General features: G+C 36.3%; 1 long non-coding RNA gene across 1 annotated transcript; it reads right to left on the reverse strand.

Annotated features, from left to right (window-relative positions):
• Window positions 1-771: 771 nt before the first annotated feature.
• LOC128804324 (uncharacterized) lies at window positions 772-2,889 on the reverse strand. Its single transcript, XR_008436013.1, has 3 exons — window positions 2,813-2,889; window positions 2,310-2,414; window positions 772-1,069 (listed from the first exon to the last, which is right to left on the reverse strand). It is a non-coding gene; the product is annotated as an uncharacterized LOC128804324 (long non-coding RNA).
• Between the last annotated feature and the right edge of the window lie 16,629 nt (window positions 2,890-19,518).

The following is a 19,518-nucleotide window of genomic DNA, read 5'->3' on the forward strand; positions in this document are numbered from 1 at the left end:
TTGAACTGTTGTATTCACAATACTCAATCAGAATTAGCATTATAGCTGTGGTGAGGTTACTGATGTGCTGCTTGCCTAGAGAAGGCTAAATTACTTTTATATAGCTGACAGCTTTTTCCTTGCAATTTTGTTGTTTCTTTTAAATGCACACAAAATATTTTTTTTCATAAGAAGACTAAAGAAATCATGAATCATACATGACAGCTGTCATTTAAGTATTGCTAGAAGACACCCAGATACCATATTGATGGAAGCACTCCAAGAAGCTGAAGAGAACAGTCCTGCGCTATCAGGAACACTGATGTGGTGGCCTAATAAATGTTTTCTGAATTTTTATGTTTGGGGATTTATGATCTAGAGCTGACTTATACCACAAAAAAACACATGCAACTCATAGGCCACTGACAGTAAGAAAGACATGATAGGTTTAGAATGTGACTAATGATAGAAATGTAAGGGGGAAATGAATACGCTCGCATGCTGACATGTGTAAGGGTAAGTATCCTTTTCAATTCATTAAAACAGTAGAAACCATAAAATCACCTAACCCCATGTATTCCTTGCACTATATAGCAAAACTGTGATTTCCAAACTACATTTAAAGAGATCCTAACATAAAAATTTGACTTCAAAATTCAGTTTGTACTGTATATTAATGTCTTATTTGGGTACACTCATTTTGGAAAGCATGAAGCTGTACGCTTTCTTAACACAGACACACCAATTCAGTCCATGCTCCTTCACCATGTGGCATCAACACTTTGTGTGGCATTGCTATATATATATCCTGTAGAGATGGGGTGTTCCATTTGTGAGAAACTCATTGATGGTGGAATAGCATCAAAGGTAAGGAAACTGCTTCTGCTACTTTAATAAGGTGGCATGTTTTCATCTTTTTAGGGGTTTGAAAGGAACAACAGTGATCCTCCCTGGTCCCTTTGAGGATTTTGGGAAGACTGTGACAAGATTGTATGGGAAGGATTAAGCCCTTGTGCAATTCCAAGAAGCTGTTTTGATCTTGGCAATGAGGCTGCTCTGCAGGGCTTTGCACTGTCAGCCTAGAAAGAAACTGATACGAGAGAAATATGAGGGACTCTAGAGCAGAAAAAAAAATTACTATACTCAAAAATAGTAGCCAACAGTCATCACTTATTTGCTTCTGGTCCATATCTGGGATTCACTGGGGTACAGTTGTGACAATAATTCTGAGAAAGGTATTATTATCAACATGCTCAAATGTAGCCTTTGTAGTGACCAACTAAACACAAAAGGCATCAGAAGGTTTTAGCTCCTTTTTCCTGTTTCCCTGCTTTGGTGTGGGTGCCAGTCCAGGTGGTTAAGGCTGGAAGACAAGTAGCATCATACTACTGTGGAGACAAACAGGAAATGGGGCAGAGTAAATTCTTTGTCTCCTCCTGCTTCAATTCAACCCTGTCTTTAAATGTGTAACTGCTTTATTGGGTCAATCCCCATGTAAAAAAACTTAGGACTTAAGCTACCTTTTGCAGTCACCGAGAAAAATACTCATTTGTGAATGCTGATGCAACTGTGTCAGAGCAACACCAACATACGCATACCACAGTACCCTCCTCTCCTCCATGACATGTTCTGAGCTGGTCAATTCTCTATCTCTTCCCCTTCTCTTCTTCCCACCATGTTTTAACCCTTACTGTACCTTCCTAATATGTTTATTCTAATGGCTCTGACACTCTCATGAGTCCATGGTAAATCAGTTCAGAGTACTGATTAGGCAGAAAGTGAATGCACCAAAAATTGTGAATGAGGTTCTGCCAGTGCAGTAAGTTGAGCTGCTTCACAGAGGGGTTAGACAAGAGCCAGAATGGGTACAGAGAAGAAAGCAGGCAAGGATAGGAGAAGGGGCAGGGGCTGCTTCTTTTGTGGGTAATAAGCTGTTTCACCAGCTCAGGTCTCTTGTTCTTCACTATAAGCCTGCCAAATAACATTTGAGCCAATGATAAGTTCAAAGGGTAGAGGTTCTAGATCCCTGTGACAGCCTTCAACCAAAACCAGAGCTTTCCAAAAGTTTCAGAGAGCTAGGAACAAATCACAAGTGCCTATTCATAAGAATATATGACTAAGTTGAGTAGTGAATTGGTATTTTTCCCTCTCAGGGAAGGAAAATACTAAATAACACACTTTACAGATCCCTAGAGCCACTGCCAAAAAAGGACATTCTACATATGCTATATTATAATCTAAATGTTGCAATAGAATTGTGCTCAGAGTTGCTTTCTGCCCACCTAATCTACCTTAACTTTACTGTAAACAAAAAGAAGGGAAAAATTCACCTTACTGGTCACAGTCTTCATGGGAGCTCTCCAAATCCCCCAAACTCACAAACTTGATTTGCACCTCATGTCAGAAAACCAAATAACTAGTACTTTTCTTCTGGTCTGGACAAACAGAAATGAAATAAACATTTGTTTGTGAGCTTAAATTTGGCTTGGTTTGGTTTCAAACAACAAAACATTTTTTTTCACCATGTTTTAATGTTCTTATGAAAATGAGTGGAGTGAAACTCTCACAAATGAACTATGTGGCCAAATTATAAGTTTCAAATGAGAAACTTTACATTGAAAATAAGAATATGAATTATGTTTAAGATATTAGAAGAATTTCTACCAACTTTAAGCAAGACATGTCTGAGCATCATCTCATGATAATGTAACATTTTCAGTATTTATGTATCTCTATTTTCTGGCCAAGGGCAAAGAGTGTTGGAACTTACGTGTTCAGTTTCAAATTAGTCAAGATAGATATTATTTGGGAAACATTTGTGGGACTAAATTACTTTTCTGCGCTGGGATGCCATGCTTACTGCACAACATTCATCAGGAATATAACTGGCCTTTTAGAAAATATTTGTGGCTATGGGAGGAGGTTCTGCTCTGTGTCATCAAGGGAGCTGCTGGACGGTGAAAGAGTTTGGGAGTTTAGGAGTTGTTGTGTCTTCTCATCAACTCAGGATCACAGTGCCAAGGAAGGAGGCTGGTGATCTGCCAAGAACTCAGCTCAGAATCAACTGCAAGTATATCAAAATAGTCCTGACTCTGGAATATTTCATTCTTGGTTTTGATAAACTGGCATTTTTCATTGGATGAAACCCTTCAGTTGATCATTCGGGTGAGCTCTGCTACAACCAGTCAACTTCAGCTGGAGTAGGGACCCTGAAAATCTCCATGGCATTTTCTTTTCATTCTGCAACATCCTTCAAAAACCATATGTGTCTTTTGACTGTTTATGCTCATTGAAGAGTTCAAAATGATACAAGTCAGCCACATGTATTCCCACCTGCTGCTAAGTATCTGTAGCAGTGGGAAGCTCAGATAAGTTGTCCACAACTCCTCTGCCGCAGTGACCTCCAGTGGGAAGCAGCAGAAAATGGGAAAGTATGTGGGTAGCAAACCAGCATTGCCAAGTTCAGAAAGGTCACAGGAGATGCATGACTCTTGGTAGCTGTGTGCAGGAATGGGGGGGAGGAATGTGCACTGAACGAACTCAATCACCGGCTTTGTTCAGACAAGAAGGCCTTAGGAGGCCCAAGGCTCATGCCAACACAAACTCAAGGAATCACAGTTGCTCTGGGTCTCAACGTTGAGAAAACAAATCCCTGTTAAACTTTTGGTTATATATGGCACTAATTTATAGTATGTCTCAACTCCCCTGGGGCTGAAAGGGCCTTTCATGACCATTACTTTCAACTTGATTCAAACTCTGAGCTCTAAGGAGAAAACATGAAGTAAAACAAAACCCTGGCCACAATTTTCTCCCTCAGTGAAGTATTCTCTTCTCCTTGGAGGTCTCTACCTGCTTACCTACTTCTTCTCTCCAGTGAGGTAAAAATGGTATTTGTCTTGCTTGGGTGCTTACTGTGTCAAGCAAGGTGACTTTTTCTCTGATCTGAGTACAGGAGATGATAGGTCTCCACCACTCATCTCGTCTCTGGGTATGCTCAATGAAGAAAAGGAGAACTTGCTGTTGATAACAAGAGATGCTCAAGCTGCTGTGAAGCCTCTGCTTTTTACTGCCTTTAACAAAATTTGTTTGGGAACCACCCATACAGAGCATCATGTGCTTCTAAAAATGCTTGAAATTAATGTTCCAGAAATTAATATAAAACAATATGATGTTGGCATCCCATTTGCTATAATAAAACACCTAAAAATTACAATATGCTTAACTTCTGCAGTGAACACATGCTTTTTCTTACTATTAAGCCATTTATCAGTTTTAATACTCAGTGTAATTTCTATGTGATTGTAGTCTTCCTGTAGTTTCTCACTGTATCATTTTATGGCTGTTTCTGTTCTGTTTAATATTTGCTTATTTTAGTTTAAATCCCTAGAGCAGAACTTACAAACCAAACAAATACTCATAGAAAACAGAGAGCAGCTCAAATGTCCTTGGAGACACTCAATTTTTTGTTTGCTACCATTTGTCATCCTCTGCTCAGAGAGAGATCAACAGTTTTTAGCACACAGATCAATATTCTCTTAACCCAGACCTAATCTAAGGAGAGTTTCCCCAGGTTTCACCTTGGCCTACTCCTATGTGCCATAGTTGCCCTTTTTTTCAGCAATAATTTTGTCTGTGTAAGACAGCAATTTTTCATCCTTTGGTCAAAACTGGTGACAAAAGAGGGAATAATGGTTCCTGACATATCAAATGATAGATTTGACACATGGCATGCTGAGCTGGGAGCTTTCACGTGCCAAACTAGAAAGACAGATAAGCAGCCTAATGGCCCTCCTGACATTGCTGCCTCTTTTTTTTTTTTTTTTTTTTCCCTGGTATACCAAAACAGCCTGTGCTTTTTTTTCTTTTTCTTTTTTTTTTTTTTCCTTCTTTTTTATTTTCCACCAGTGATTTTTTTTTTTTTCTATAACTCTGGGCAGGAAGAGAGGAAATGCACTCTACTTCAGCCCAAAATAAATGTTTCCCTGTCCTGTAAAATGATCAGTCTATGCCCTTTTCCTCCAGCACAGTAAGGGCAATACAACATGCTGCTTGAGGAAATACTAACAAATATAGCCAGTGAGAGAGAAACAGATGGGACTAAGAAATTAAACCAGCAGATTTCTGGAAGGTATTCAAAGAGGAGAGTTTATAATACTGAAACAGAACTGCTCTTTAATTTTTTTTTTTTTAAAGCAATGATCATCAAGATTTACCTTCAGCAGGGCTCACACTCTCCCTGCTAAATCCCCTGGAGGAATGATAAAAAAGGTCCTTTTTGGTACCATTCTGGCAAAAGTAAATCAAATTTCACAAAAGCCAGTGCCAGGCTGGAGATAGGCTGCAACTTTCTCTGTCTTTGGTACCCGGGGACAAACACAGCAGTCTGTGTACCATGGGGCATGGCTCCAGGCATGGGATCGTGTTACATCTTTACACACAAAAGCTTCTTTCAGAATCTAAACTAACAAAACAGGAACAACATTTATTCCTGTATGGTTTCCTCTTGAGCATGTGTTCACATTTAAAATCCTGACCTATGTGTCATTTGGTTGTGTTCAAAGTTATTTGTATTGCTTTGGAATTACAAAGCAACAGCCAGTCCTAACCTCACTTACTCACCAATAGCCTATGGACTTTGGCTGAATGTTGTTTATCCTCCTCTAGTGTTGGTTCATAAATCCTTTTTCTCTCACTTTCTTTTTTTCCCCCTTTTTCAATATTTTTTGGCCAGACAGTTGAGTTAGCAGCTAGCTTATTTTTCTCCACAGCAATAGTTCTATGGACATTTTAAATGTGATCCAATAAAGGAAGAAAACAAAATGAATCCAATGAAAATATTTTATTCACAAGGTCATCAAACATCATAATCCAATGTTTGTCACTCTACATTTAAAAAAATCGTAGTGTTTGAATGTTCTGGGTTATTTCTTTAAAATTTTCATAAATGTTTAAATATATATGTTATACAGAAGGAAACATTATATGTATATAAATCAAATACTTGGGATTTTTTTTCCTTCCTTGTAATGCAATTTATTTTTTTACCCTTTTCCCCTTGATGAAAAACATTTTCCATAAAACTATATACATTGGCACATTCTATGGTACTTTTCACAGTTTCTACATACTTGACATTTGAACCAAACCTGCAAGAGTAAGAAATGAGATTGAAGAATATGAAACTACAACATGAAATTTTCCTCACGCTGTCCACCAGTAAATGAAAAGATAAAATCAATCTTTTAAAGTACAAAACCAAAGCAAGCCATAACTGAGACAGAAAGACAAATAAAAATTAATTATTTAAATAATTTTGATTGCATAAACTAATAAAAAAGCTTCATCACTGAGATACAAGGAAGTCAGCTCTTGGATGCACAAGTACCAAACAGAAAGAAAGCATTCTGTGTTACTAAAAAAGGCACAAATAGAATAATTAGGCTTTAGTAACACCTCCTTATGAGAAAGTCTTTTTCTCTGAATGTGGTGAATCACAACACTGTGGAATAAGACATGGTGAAGCAGAGTGAAACTATTTCTAACTTTCACTGTGCTGTCCTAAAAATAAAGTGTAACTATGGCTAAATATATTGGAAATGTACTATATAAAACAGATTTCAGCTTAGTAGATGGATGTAAATATTGTTAAAAGACAGCCTCTTGCTTCCCTTATAATAAACTTACTGCAAATGACTAGGTTGTGATATTGTTTGCTTCAACAAGAGCTGCAAGTATATGTTATTTGTCAAAATATTCTGATTTATCAATTTGGTTCAAACAAAAAACACACACAAGAAGATAAAGAGTTAAGATGATGTTTCTTGTTGTAGAATTAATCAGATTCATATTAGCAGTAGTAAATGTCATGTTGGCACCTTTTCTTTCTCACACATTACAGTTTCAAGTCTTTGCTATGAGGAAATAATGAAGTAAAGATATGCAGTGCCATATACCATGCATCTTTTTTGTCAGTCTGCATAAGAAATGAATTGTATCTGCTACTAAGGAGGTCACAGGGGCAGCAAGTTAAGAAGAATGCTTAAAGAAAGGACATGTCAAAGGAAACAAGAACTTATTTTTTCAATACTTTCTAACAAGTATTGCAGTTTTGGGGAAATTAAATGCTTATAATAAATACCCACCTATTTTGAAAGAATTTATTGGTTTTCATTGATGAAAAGTTAACCCTGGTGACCAAATGACCTTGAAGTCCCCGCTGCAAACTCATGAAGATCAACAAAAATGATCTAATGTTACAAACCCTAAAATTCATGCTTCAGTACTGGTGTGATAGCAGGGATAATGTTGCTTTATTTTGAAGACAAAAAATTGAAGACTTGAAAAAAATCATGCCAGACAAGATGTACATCTCATGAGGTTAGCCCACAGTGTACTTTTTACTATTTTTTTTAAACCCATACTTGATAGTTAAGCTTGAAAGGTAAAAAATGGGAAAAAATTCTTCTTTGCCAGCAAGAAAAAAACTGTTTTTGACAGTTGGATGATGCTTGTGTCTTGTGGTAAATTTTCAGCTTTGCCTACAAACAGAGCCTTTCCTTCCAGCAAACGCTATGCATAACTTAAGTGTGGAGTTAAGGCAGAAGCAAGCTATTGGTGTGCCAGATATTGCATCAAAATTACAAAATGCATTTTAATTTTGTGCAATGACTAGGAATTAATGCCAAGTCTACTGTCAGCATGCAGTAGAGCATCTCTCTGATCATGTGAAATGATTGCCTGGGATATAGCAGCCTCCACTGCCTTCCATCCTGTAGGTGCCACTGCTGCTAAGTGGAGCATGTGAAGAAAACTCCGCTGAAGAGGCATGAAGCAGACGAAGAGAGGTGTGACTGTGGATTTTCAGAAATGAAAGACCCACAACATTCTTGTTTACTTTATAGATACTTTCTGTCACTCTGACAATGCCAATGAGCTCATCAATTTTTTTCTACATTGAGGTCAAAATATATGAAGGAGTCTTAGTAACAAGCAAGAGTCACATCCTGTAGGTAATAAATGGGTAATAGAAAATATGGTTTTTAGTAAAACTTTGAATTTTAAAGAGATTTACGGATGATCTGACTTAAGTAAAACTACTGGAAATCAGTCTATCTTCCTATCTAAGTCACACATCTCCCTATGTCCTGAGAAGCTGATAGGGGCACTGCTTTTGCTCACACATTTCTGAATGGAGAGAGAGAGAGAGCAGACTAAAGTGGCATCATTATGGTGTAGTAGCCACTTCCTTTATTTCAGCCCCCTAAATCAGATAGTACAGCTTCCTTCTCATCCATTTTCCTGGGATTGTGATATGGTCAGAAATTTGGTTTTGTAAAGAGACAACGACTTTGCCCTAGTGACAAGATCATTCACACAGTAGGTAGAATATCAAGATTCATATTTCCATGGTATCTCAAGCTGACCAAGAAACTAAACAGAATCCCATTTTTTTTTTGTTTTGGTTTTTGCCATCACCACCAGGTTATCTAGACAATCCTATTTGAGTGGTTTCATTTCCTATAAATAATTAAAGAGTCCAAGAGCATGCCATAGTTGGACTGATTGCCCAGTCTAGCAGTGTAAAACTGATGAGCAGGTTGATCCCATAAGGAAGGGTCACAAAGTACAGCAGCATCAACTGTGAAGGAAGATCCAGACCCCAGTAAAGCAGGATGTGGGAGCCAAGGCTTAAATCTCTGGTATCAGATACCCAGTTGCACTCTGCATTCTATTTCTTACATGGGTGCTGTGCCTGTGTTTGTATGGAATACAGGAAAAGAGATTAAATTTTTTACTTCAGACGTTCTTTGTTTCAAACAAAGATTTATAAGAAACACACATTTTTTGCATACTCTTTAGATAATTCATGTTGAGGAAGGATTTTTGTCAGCTCAGCTGAACTACTCACTAAGCAGTATACAAAAATCTACCTATGAAATATTTATTTTGCAGGTTTAAGTGGACTTCCATGCACCAGACAGTTACTGCATTGGGTCCACAATTTACAGGCAGACAGATGGCAAAAAATACCACACAATCTTTCGTTCTTCTGTGTCCCCACCATTTTTTCCATAGATCCACACTGTAATCACAAGGCCATCAAAATAAGAATCTGTGGGTTTCTCCAGTTGAAAAGCGTTGCTCAAGAACATCAGAGGAAGCATTTTCCTCAAATAGAAAGAATATAAAAATTCACAATTCACATCTGGGGTGTAATGGATGGCCAGGTGGCCAGCTATAGTTAACTGTCAACACTTTGTATTTCCCTTTGCCATCGGCAAAGTTTGCACTCAGAAGTGAGAGTATAACGTGAAGAAACTAAAGCATGAAACCACTTAATATCATAACAAATGGTGTTTGGAAAACCAATTTTTTATTTCTTTTTTCTTTTTTATTAATTTTTTTTTGTACCTCCCAAGGTTTCCTTGGTACTTGTGTTTGCTGGCCTGTCTCTCACCAAACAGTATTAAGGTAACAGGTAAATTACGGACCTTCTTGGGATGACTACATCATAGTTATAGCAGTTTTCCCTCTAATTTTTCTTTTCTTCTGTCATGAGAACTGACCAGTTTGTGGTATGGCTATGCAATTCTAACAATTCTTTTTCTGTATAGACAAATAAGCATGTTGACAATGTTATCACTATCTTTACTCGTTATGAACAGTGTACTATTTTGGACCTGGTTAAGTAAAATGTTGCTTAGCAAGTGAGCAGCTTAAACACTCTCCCCTTTCTATGTTTTTGCTGAAAGCTCTAAATGTTAGATGGTTCCACTTTGCTTCTAATATACTTTTCCACACTGCTTTTGCTTACACAATTCTGAAAAAAGACCAAAATGCCCAGTTGTTTTAGGGCGAAGCATGTTAAAGCATTTCGGAAGCCTCAGCTGTACCTAATAGGAAATGAGGTATTTGGAAATACCTTCATTTTTCATCAGCTCTTGGTGCTTGGTGCATTAGCAAGCAACAGTTCATTCTGCTTTTGAAAGAGAAACTATACCTAGAACTAGTATTTTATAAACTGAAATGGTGTAAAATGCCCTCAGACATACTGGACATGACCCAGTCCTAAGAATACTCTCAACATTTTGATGTGTTATCATTCTTAGCAAATAGGTATTTTGTTACATTTATATACTATAACTAATATCTTCCCTGGGCGGTGGGGGGAAAGTGGAGAGAACTATGGAACTGATACCGATCATCTACATTTCAACTTTGTGAGAGATACAAAATACCTGGTACCTCTGAAAATTAGGTTTTACAGAATCTATCAGCAACTGTGAAAAAATGAGCCATCAGTATGACTTTGAAGTAATGAAAGGCAGCCTGCGAGATATTTCCAGATATTCCATGAACTATCTTAGTCTAATCTTCTAAGTGATAAAACCTGAAAAAGATCCAGCATTCACAGGGCCAATGGAATGAATTTAAAACAGAGGTGTAAATTTCATCCACAGATTTATAAGTGTTCTGGAGGTGTTCTTTCCAGACAGGAACTGAAGAAAAAATATAATCATTTTGTAGCTAAACTTATAATTTTTAAAATTTTATATTTTTTTTTTTTCTTAACATGCAGATAAGAAAATGCAAGCATTCCAGTAGAAGAAGGAATATATTTAAGTATTTGTAAGTTGCTTTAAACCTTTCTAGAAAAAGTTAGCATACTGAGATTTCAGCTGAGGCTTAAGATACTAAATATAATCTATAGATTATATAGATTATAATCTATAGATTATATAGATTATAAAGATTATATATTTGAAAAAATCATTGCATTCTTCATAGAAATCATTTAGAAGAACTGAAGTAAATGAGAAATGCTGGACTATACACAGCATTTTGCAAATACAAGACTCCATTTTGCAAGACTCCATTGAAATTAAAGAACACTGCACTAGGAGAGACAGCTGCCAGGCTGGAACATAAACAGAAGTTGACTTGGTAATTTAGTAGAAATATAAGATATTTGAAGGTGTTGTTAAATGAAATGAGTCAGCCCCCAAATCAATATAAATAATTAAACAAGAGCCAAGTCATATAGCAGAATCCTTAACTTATTCCTAGAACAAATCCTGAACCAAATCTTACTCAAAGTTATGATATATTCAGGTTCCACCTCTTTCCTCACCTCCTGATGTACGTTTCTGCTTTTGACAGTAATAGCAAGAGAACAAATTTTCTTGTGCTATTATGTGGCTTAAACTAGAAGCTGGAATGATAGAAATTCTGCAAGAAAGCCTGTTGTACAGTCTCGGGGAATTCAAATAAAGATCCAAGAATTCAAACCAAATCCAAATGCTGAACCTTTTGAGATGCACTATGCTTTGAAGGTGAGTGACTTTATTCTGCCAGATGGGACTTTGAAATGCTCTGCAGTGCCCACATGACTCATCAACAAAATTTATTTGGCTAAATAAGCAGTCAGGGAATATACTGTACTATACTGTATGTGGCCCCTCTAGGACAGCTCCAGCTGGAGCCTTAGGCAAGATTTATGGAAATGGAAATCTTAGGAGCTTTCGTGTCTTTTCTTCCCATTAGCTGTGTAGCATCAATTGAACAATTGCCTGCAATCTTATCACATGAAGGCAAATGCGCTTATTGGTGGCAGCACCCCCTGAAAAGAGAGCAGCTACAAAGTGGGGAGGTAAGTTCCATGCAGAGTCAGAGCAGGGAGCTGAAGACGGAGGAAAGTTCCATGTCTTGAAAGCAGGAAAGACTACCAAAACAACAGTAAGGGTGTAGAAGAATGGCACAAGTCTTTGTTCTATGGCTTTGGGAGAAGGGATGGGGCCAGATGGGGCCACTTCTCCCATCTGGCAGTTTGAGGTACTGTTAAAGAAACATATTGTTAATACTGTGCGCCCATTATCTGTTTTCCTATTCCTTTTCCTTCTTGGCAAGAGAAAGAGCTCCTTGGTAGCTTTTTACCTGGTCAGTGTTTCTCTTAGCATTAATAGTAGGGTAGCAGATCTGAGTGGATGACTAGTTACTCCCTACAACTAATGCAGAAAATTTTAACAGAGGCTTGTGTGTTTTGTACTTTCAGGGCAAGTTGAGAAACCATTTCTGCCCTTTTAGTGAACACAACCTTCCTCATAGCAATGGACAATACTACTAGGCTGAATATATTTAATCCCTAGGCTCAGAGTGGCAAATAGGTGAAGAAAAGAAGGAAGGTTGTTTGCTAAGATGTAAGAATTTATTTAAGTAGGTACTTTTCATAAATTCAGTTAAATATGAAGCAAAATATGAGTAAATATTGGTAGGGTTAGGAGGCTTGTTTAGAAGTGAGAGTCTGATGGTCATATCCCAATTTTTGATGTGATTCATTTAACTTTTGTGGATTTTTTAGGAAATGGAAGGAGGGTCAAGAGAATAGAGGCATTGAAGTAAGAATGATACAAAGAAGAAATTTTTAGTTTCTGATAAACAATGGAGGTCTAATTTCAAGTCTCACATTCCACCCTTTGGTTCAAATCACTTAATAAATTTGCCCTTTGCAAGGAAAAGGCTGCCAACAGAGAATGACTCTTGGAATCTTCAACTCACACTTTCATGAAGTTTAAACATCTGAAGAACTGCTCTCATGATAGGAAACCTGTTGTGGGTTAACCCTGATTGGCAGATCAACTCTAAGCAGCCACTGACTGCCTCACCCACACTAGGATAGGAGAGAATTCAAAGAATAAAAGTGAGAAAATTTGTGAGTTGAGATAAAGCTAGTTGAGATAAAGCCTGCACTGGCAGGCACCAATGTCCTTTAGCCACCTCCAAGAAAGCTGAGCTCCATCCTGTGTAACAATGACTTGAGAAGACACCTGCCCTCACTCTGACAGTCCCCCTTTCCTCGTTTTTCCCTCAGCTTTATATGCTGAGCGTGGCACCATATGGTATTGGATATCCCTTTGGTCAGCTGAGTCAGCTGTCCTGGCTGTGTCCCCTCCCATCTCCTTGTCACCCCCAGCCTAATCATTGGTGGTATAGGGTGAGAGACAGAAAAAGCCTTGTATCTGGGTAAGTGCTGCTCAACAATAGCTAAGCCATCTCTGTGTTAACAACATTGCTGTGGTGACAAATTATATGGTCCACATCACCTCATCCAACCCACCCTGAAAAAAGTCAACTCTGTCCCAGAAAAAAACAGTACAGACACAACAGCAGATCATGACATAGTACCCTGAGAGGGTGTTATCAGTCTTTAAGTGCCTCAAGTTGAGCAGCTAAAAAGACCTCTAGTCCTAAAACTGTCACTGAAAATACTGTCTTATTTTGACCTCACTGAATATTATACATGCAAAATTATGATTTAGGGATGATAGTACAATATTAGCTTCATATTTTCATTTTATGATTTGGGTATTCTTACTAATTTGTTGTACCTCATAAAACCATGCACTTGACTGAAAATTTTTGCAAAGCAACCACACCAAATAACATTTCCTTTTAGCATGAAAGCAAGAATTAAGACATTCCACTTGAAAAATATTAGCAAATAAGTATACATATATATATATACACTTATGTGTGTATATATATATATAAAATCATAGTGCATAACAATTAGAAGTCAGGGGAGATAAGAAGCAGTAATCTATTTTGCTGTACCCATGTAGCCTACTCTGAAATAAATCATGATGTACTGAAACTCATGCAAGAATGAATGAATTCTATTACCATGGCATGAAGGAAGATTTCAAAGCTCTTCATTTATTTACGTACTATTTTTTTTTTATTTTTTAACAGTGTCAGTATGTTTCTTACCTTAGAGAAACATGTAATTTTCTAAGTATAGATGCTTTACACCTAGGAATAATTAGAAAACTTTTTTTTTTTCCTTTGGATTTCATTTGATATCACCTATTAATCATTTGCTAATTCTGGTGAAGCTGGAAAGAATTTCTAAAAATCTGTGAGAGCCTGTGCTACCATTGAAGAATGAATGCTAATGAAGTACACAATTGAGTGAAGATCAATAGTTTACTGGGTATGTAATAATATACTTTAGTTTTTGAGAAGACACTAAATAAAGGTCTTTGGGGCTTAGCATAAATGTTCTTTTTCAGTCTGATTTAAAGTAATACTGGTTTGTCTGTTGTCTTTTTGTAAACTTTTAATCTGTACTGCTAGCTTGCCTCCAGCAAATTATGTCTATAGAATGTTTTCCAAATGAAATAATTCTAGAGGGATTCTGAAATGTCTCTTTCCAAATAATACATGAAAAACCTGTTACTTGAGAAAGACTCAGAGACATAAAAGCATTACAAAACATTTTAAGTAAAAAGCCCTTTGAAAAAAAAGGGGAAATTTTTAAAAGTGATCTAAATAATTACTGCATTAATATAGCTCACACCTATTATCAGGGTTGGAGTGGAAGGAAGATATCTGAATGACACTGTCAATTAACAGAAACTATTTAAAATATTATCCCTAAGGCCATGCTTTCAAAATTTCACGAAACAGAATAATACGAAACAGAGTATTAATTATAACTGGTCAGAAATCTTTTTCTTGAAGTACTTTTTCATCATAAATGTTCAAGTCATCAAAATACAAAGTCATCATGGGAAGGAGCTTGTCAAAAAAAACCCACAAGAAGCCAACCTAGACCAGAAAAATTAACACTTGGATCCATTTCTTCAGGTTCCATAATGGAATTCCCAGTGAGGTTTTTGGATTGCAGAGCACTCCTTTAAAACACTGAAGACCCAGGATCCAACTTCTTTGTGCTTTTTCATGTCTCATGTTAACAGCTCCGGCCAAAGACTATGGTGGTCATGCTGAAGTTGACACTTTTTGTCAAAATTTTCAATACTAAGTCATAATTACAGCAAGATCTTGACCCTAGGAATATTGTGGGGTCTGTACTCTGGCCACTGCAGAAGGGCCTCTTTTTGAACAGTAGGGAGTGATCATTATAACCTGTACAAGGCAGAATAACTGCAAGACACACTGGGAGACCCTTTGCCCATTGTCTGGAAGGCCCCAGCTTGTGGCTTGAGAAACTCAGATTCTGATTCCTTCTCCAATTCAGGGAAAATGATATTTGCCTTCAGCTGAGCCACTAATACTTCAAAAAAGTATAGCAGTGACTAAGTTAGTTTCTCTGACTCAGTAACTGAGTGAAAAAATGCTGCAGAGTCCTTCTTGCTCTTTCTTGCTCTAATCTGCTAAAAACAACTCTAGTTATTATACTAGAATGAAGTTTCCTTTACAACATGAAGCACATTTTAAATAACAATTGTGATAACCACAAGTCCTTGGTGTTCATGATACCACAATGAAAACTTAGTTTTTCCTAAAGCAGGTCCAATTAATTTTAATCTAGGAAAGAGAAAGCTGGAAATACAATCTTGATTTCTCTCTTTTTATTTAAACTTTATTTGTTGCAATTTATTTTTCTATCCTCTCTCTAACCAACTATAATTTTTTCTGCTCTGACACCTCTTTTTAACAGGAAAAAAAATTGCTTTGTGTATTAGACAAAACTCAAGTTATTTGCACAGGTACATAATAAATGAGTTTAAAATAAAACTCTTTGTGTGCCTACAAGTAAAAAACCCAGAACAGGGTATTCCATCTGCAGCGGCCTTTTCAGTTCACTGAATGAATGGAATGCAGAAATTCTTAATTTCTTGTGATTCCCATACAGGCCACTGAACAAAATAAATGCTGTTAAGCAGAATTACACTTTTGCCTATAACTTTCCTCACTTCATCTGTGCTTTATCTGAGTGCTTGCTTATCCACAGTAGAGTTGGACTGAAAACCCATGGGTGTGCAGGGCTTGCCCATAGAGAACAATCTCAGTGTGAAAACCCAACTAAATAAATATGCATCTTTCAAGAACATGAAGTAGTATTGGAATGCTGGAACATAATAAAGACTTTGCTTTGTAGTGCTACAAATGCTTAGTGGTGAATTTAGAGACAGAACTCTTCCTGAGGCAAGACCATCTTTTTAATATTAATTTTCTTGCTGGCTAATATTACCGAGCTTATGCTTTTAATGTGAATACTGGATTTCATTAAAATAGATGTGGTAAGTCCTTCTCTTTTATACTAATAGAACAATCCTAAAAAACTATATGTAAGAATTAATAATTACCATTCTTAAAATCCTAGAAAGATAATTTAATAATAGCTTTGGAAAAAAATTCCACTAACATTTCAATAAGCATTGTTTTACTATATAACTGCTCCTGGAGATGGGGCTATTTTAGGGAACAAATCTCTATTTGGATTTGATTATATTTGATTATAGAGCTCACTATTTTTAATATTACTTTTTCATGCTTTGACAATTGGAAAAGAGCAACACGTTTCTATCCCTCCCCCTCCATCCTTCTTCCAATGTCAAACATATCAAAATTTAGTTTTATTTGGTTATTTTTATCTACAAAATTCTGGATAATATTCTGGCAGCATGAAAAAGGAGAAGTATTTTATTAGCTACTACTTTCCTGATCTTATTTTGAAAATGCCATACATATTGAAAGTATTGATGGAATTGTATATAATTATAGACATCCATCAACACCATTTCTCCCTTTTTTTTTTTTTTTACCATGGAGATTTCATCCTGTAAAAGATGTAAGCCATGAATCTTTGAATGCAAAACTTTCAATATATTTTTATAAGTGTTTCAAATAGTACTAAATCATCGGATTTCACTTCCTTATATGGGTTAACTTTAAATATAATTACCTTCCACTATTTTTAACTAAGTACTTAATGTTAATGCAAAACTACAGCTAGTGAAATCAGCAACTGAACACTGGCTTAATCCTCACATGGTAGAAATAAAATGTTCTGTCATTAAAATATCACTGAATTAATCCCATACAGTAGTATAAATCAGATAGTAAGAGTAATTACTTAACAGAAATTTAAAAGGTATCGATTTAAAGGAGCAAATGAAGTCTTGATCCTACTCATCATTTACTCACTTGTGTTTTCTTGTTTGCAAATCAATGTTTGCAGACACAGTGTAGTTTGTTATTTTGAAACTAACAAAATTTTCAATGTTATCAAAGAGCTTTTTTCTTCTTTATAGCTGAAGAAGTATTTCTTGTATGCAAGAAGAGTTAAAGCCATTTCTAAAATGCCACAAATAGTACAATTTTTTTAGTTTGCAACAGGAAAGTTCTCATACAGTAACTGTAGAGAGCTCATTTGCTTTTTGGAGAGAAAAAGCAGGTAGACAATACACTGAAAGCAGATGCCATCATGAAATAGGTTGACTTTATGCTGAAAAGATGGTGTGTACATGGTGAAGTTTGCACACACATAAAAGAGAACCAGGAAAGATTATACAGTAGGAACTGACATAGTAAAGGGGGCTTTAGTATTAATCTGAAGAGCCCAATTTCAAGCAAAAATGTACCTTGTTGGACTTACTGTCCAAAATGTCCTAGTGCATTTTGAGGGCATTGTGCATGATAGCATAACACTGTCTTTATCAGCATAAAATCTTGTGATACATGAAAAGTCATAAATTACCATTATTTTCCTTATTTGTGACTGTAAAAGTACTCTATAAAACTTCTCAGAAACGTACCAACTTTTGGGGTAAAATGTGCTCCAAGCTTTGAAACAGAGAAATTTCTATTTAAATAAAACCAATAATTATTTAAAACCTGTAGCGTGAAAATAGCTTAAAAACCTGTAAGGTCTTGCTGGGGAGGTGTACCTCAGTGGTAAGGGCAGCAGGTTGTGATGATTCATGGTGATTCATGAGAAATGTTGAAGCTTGGCAATGGTATTTGGGAAACTTGGACGCCTTGGCCTAAACCCAAGGATTTCTCTGTATGAACACATTATCAGTGCCGTAGTGGATGCAGCCCTCAATTCCTTACTCCACAAGCTTTAGGCAGAAAAGGGGTGAGTACAGCCTAAAGAGACAACTACTGCTGCAATCTCCTCAAAGTGGTACCCCCACAGAATCCTGCCTTCCTGCTAAGAGGAAGCCAAGATTTCAAGAGATAAAGAAAAAGCTCTGCACAATTATTACCTTTCTATATAATGGATATTTAAGATGGCACACTGGACAATGAGGTTTTTAACAGGTTTCTTCTTCTTTTCTTTTCTTTTCTTTTCTTTTCTTTTCTTTTCTTTTCTTTTCTTTTCTTTTCTTTTCTTTTCTTTTCTTTTCTTTTCTTTTCTTTTCTTTTCTTTTCTTTTCTTTTCTTTTCTTTTCTTTTCTTTTCTTTTCTTTTCTTTTCTTTTCTTTTCTTTTCTTTTCTTTTCTTTTCTTCTTTTCTTATCTTTCTTTTTTTTTTTTTTTTCCTTTTTCTTTTTCTGTAAATTGTCTCTGGGTGATTCATGTTCATAAGCCAAGAAAGTACATTTTACAATGTTATCATTAAAATTTCCCTTGCATTATATCTGTGATAGTAGCATGAAATGAACAACATTCATTGGAAAATTTGAGCAGTCTGCCTGATTTTGCAAGAAAAGTTTTTTTTGTGGGTAATTTTTGAAAGGAAATTAAAGAGGAACAGTTAGATACCAAGCCCATGAATTCAACAGCAAAATAGCAAGAATTTTTATATCTCCTGTATAAAACTCCTATTTCAAACTATTATTACAGAATGTGATGAAGTCATCTAAATAAGGAAAGCTCCTGCACTATCCAACACTTGCTACCATGTAATCTCTACAGCACTGACTAGAAAGGATGAAAAGTACTGCAGAGTAATCACAACACATTGATAAAAAATATGAATTGAAAAGGAGTTTGAAAAAGCAAGTATATCCTTCCATGTCTTTTTGTTATCAATTTATTTTTTTACCATTTAAAAATGGCAAAAAAAAGGCTATTCAGAGGGACAATGTGGTTACATTTTTTTACACCTTTTGTTGGGAAAGTTCCAGTCAGCACAAGTTGCTGTGCCATAGCCTCTGGAGCAGACTCCATGCTAACCTAATCTCTTCTGCTCCAAGAAATTCACAGCTCAGATAGACATGAACCATTGGAACTAAAGATCAGGAACCTCAGTGGAGATTTAGCCACTAAATTCAATGAAATGCAAAAATAAAGGAAGTTCAGGAAGAAAACACAGGCTTTTCCTGCTTCATTTTCTATAGTTCAGCAGAGTTTTAAGTCAGTGAAGGTTTACTTCCATCCAATGATTTTCAGTTCAGCATCCCACAAAAACAGTACATAAACCAGGATGGCAGACTTGCTTTGACATTACATTCCCATGCTACTAGCAACCAGTTTTCCACATTTTCATGACAAGTCTTAGCTTTTCTCACCTTATATTGCTGGTTCTGTATTCCAGATATGAAAGATTGAGACCATCACAGACTGCCAAGTATAACCTCACAGGGCAAGAGAATAAGCATCACATTTTCAGCAATAAGTGTCCCATGACAGATAGAGCTGACACAGATGTTTTCTGCATATTGCTCTCCACAGTACAGTCTCACAGCCTGAAGCCTAAAGACAGAAGAGAAAATATAAAAGGTGGATTTAGAAGATATGAACTACAGATGAATTACAGATGAGCTGTTTTAAAGTTTTAGATCTGGAA

Source organism: Vidua macroura, chromosome 2 (assembly GCF_024509145.1).
Source record: "Vidua macroura isolate BioBank_ID:100142 chromosome 2, ASM2450914v1, whole genome shotgun sequence".
NCBI classification, from domain to species: domain Eukaryota; kingdom Metazoa; phylum Chordata; class Aves; order Passeriformes; family Viduidae; genus Vidua; species Vidua macroura.